This window comes from Salvia splendens, chromosome 14 (genome assembly GCF_004379255.2).
Source record: "Salvia splendens isolate huo1 chromosome 14, SspV2, whole genome shotgun sequence".
Taxonomy (NCBI): domain Eukaryota; kingdom Viridiplantae; phylum Streptophyta; class Magnoliopsida; order Lamiales; family Lamiaceae; genus Salvia; species Salvia splendens.
Window position 1 is genome coordinate 29,460,078 of NC_056045.1, and position 2,531 is coordinate 29,462,608.

A 2,531-nucleotide genomic window follows, 5' to 3' on the forward strand; every position below is an offset into this window, starting at 1 on the left:
ATCTTACTAAAACCCAAAGCTCCATGTCTCTAGATAGTATATGACGCTTAGTATATGATAGCCAGTTGCAATCTTATTCCCTGTGTTCGATATTCCGGTACTGACCTTTAGTTATACTAGTTCTACCATGTATGCTTGCAGGTATTTTTAGTGCTAATAAATAGTGCATCAACTTATAAGCTAGATAAGAAATTGTAAGTGGTGGGAAAAAAATAAAATTAGAGAGAGAGAAATGGAAGAAGGGTTAAATTCATGTAGTAAGATTAAACCATGAAGTACAACTTAATTGATAAGATATCTCCTCTGGCTGGACGAGAGTCTGAATCACCACGATAGGACTTCATGAAAGTAAACGGAAACCACTCTTACTCATCTTTAGAACCTTTCTGGATCTGCTATTTAAGTCCCACACCTGAAAATTGATGAACAACATTCGAAGTAAGCATATACGTTAACATAATGGGCGTGGTTAGAATTTGAAATTCCGCAGTTATTTTGGCTAACCTTTTAAGCTTGATGCTCAACAATTAACACAAGAACAGCATACACACAACAAATGGATCTATTCGAGTAACAGTGTTTCATGCTTGCTTAGGCAGCTAAAGCAAAGCGTCCAAATCTCGGTTTCCATTGCACCAAATCACTATCTTTATTAGAAGAAGCTAAAGTCTTGAAAAACTTCCCACTTTGAACCACCGAACGCATAGGGATGATATCACAAGCAGAGAGCCAATGACATCCATGTTCTCTTCGAAAAAGTTCATGCCACTCAAATGTATCTTTTCCAATCCATAAGGCAACATCAAAGCAGGAGTTGCAAGAACAACATAACCATACTTAACCACATGATTCGTGATACTACATTTGAGTGTCTCCAAACTTTGAGTGTAGAATTGCAACCAAACATCAAGTACTTGTGGGCTACAAATATTTGTGCAACATTTGCAATGCGCATATATCACTATCATATCATAACATCATTACACTCACACAATCTCTAATAGTCAATCTTATCCTCTAACAACAATCAATCTTATTCTCTAAAAAGAATCCTTTAATGAAGCAAGATTCCAACCTAACATTATCCTCTAAAAACAATCCTTTAATGAAGAAGGAATCCCCACAGATTGTTCCTTTAATGAAGAAGGAATCCCCAGAGATTGTTGGACTTCATTGATCACCACAAACTTTATTTGTGTAGCTACGCAGTGCATTTATATATGATTCACACAGTTTCAGATCCACAAGTTTTCGAACAACTTAACAACATCATCACCCTTATCTGCCAAAAGGATTCCGTTAGTTGTGATATCTGGTTCGCTACCACTCTTGAAGAAGATACCCGGAATAGCAAAATCAAAGTCTACACGCCGCAAAAGATAACAACAAGTTAATGGAAATATTCATTATGCTTATGTAATCATTCACGGGAACATCCATCTTATGCATTTCCTCGAACACATTAAGTGCGATAAAAATACAGGTTTACTAATGCTCAAAACAAGTTATAGCATCATCTAATTATTCAGCACAGCTGAAATGTACTGTGGGAAATATCACTATAAAGCTCAAAAATTGAGAGAAATTACCCGATTTGCAGAAACAGAAGCCCTGCTGAACATCTTCCTCCATGAGTGAAATTGAATTTGAATGTGAAGAAAAAAGGAGATGAATACTCCTTAGGTAGGAGATTGGGAATGCTCAATTGTTAGGGATTTGGTGTATGATTGTGTTCATTGCGGCTCACACACTAAGACTACTTTTATAGGGCACAAAATGAGTAGTATGCATATTTTTGTCTTGTATATTGGTATTTTTTTTAAAAATTTGCAATAAGTTTTTTTGTGCTTATTATTTATTTTAATTCAATGAGATAACTTAATTAAATATAGACTATATAATAGAGTTTGTTCCTAATCTAAGTTTATAATTTTTTTTATTATATGGTTGTTTTTAATAAACTTTGCAATAAGTTTATTATTATGTTTATTTATTTATTTAAATTAAATGAGAAAATAGAGACTATATAATGGAGTTTGTTCTGAATCTAAGTTTATAGTTTTTTTTAAAAAAAACTTTTGAAAAACTCGTAACATTAAAAATATTGATTATTGATCTATAGTACTTGTAAATAATCTGGGTCAAAGCGCTCGGCCTGAGGCCAGGCCCAACTCACGGCCACGTCAATTAGAAAACAGGCCCAATTGGGATCCATCAGTAATTTTGAGTCATATATATAACACGTGTAATTTTAACAGAAACCGGAATTATGAATACATTGATTGTATGTTTTCAAAATTCTCTCGTTTCCAGAATATCCTTATGCTCTCATCATGTCTTTAATTATACAGATTGAAATTTATGGTAAATCTCGTTGATCCCAAATGAATCCCAATGATTTGAATTTGGTCTTAGTTAATACTTTAAGGGGCACTATTACACAAAAAATCGTAACAACAATAGCAATAAAAATACACAAATATTTGTTATTAAAACTAGTCCAAATTATTAACTTGCATTAATAACTGAAA

At 33.3% G+C, this 2,531-nt stretch overlaps 1 long non-coding RNA gene across 1 annotated transcript; it reads right to left on the reverse strand.

The window, feature by feature from the left end:
* Positions 1–233: 233 nt before the first annotated feature.
* Positions 234–1,766, reverse strand: LOC121763540. The gene is made up of 3 exons (XR_006042443.1): positions 1,590–1,766; positions 505–1,363; positions 234–412 (listed from the first exon to the last, which is right to left on the reverse strand). It is a non-coding gene; the product is annotated as an uncharacterized LOC121763540 (long non-coding RNA).
* Positions 1,767–2,531: the final 765 nt, after the last annotated feature.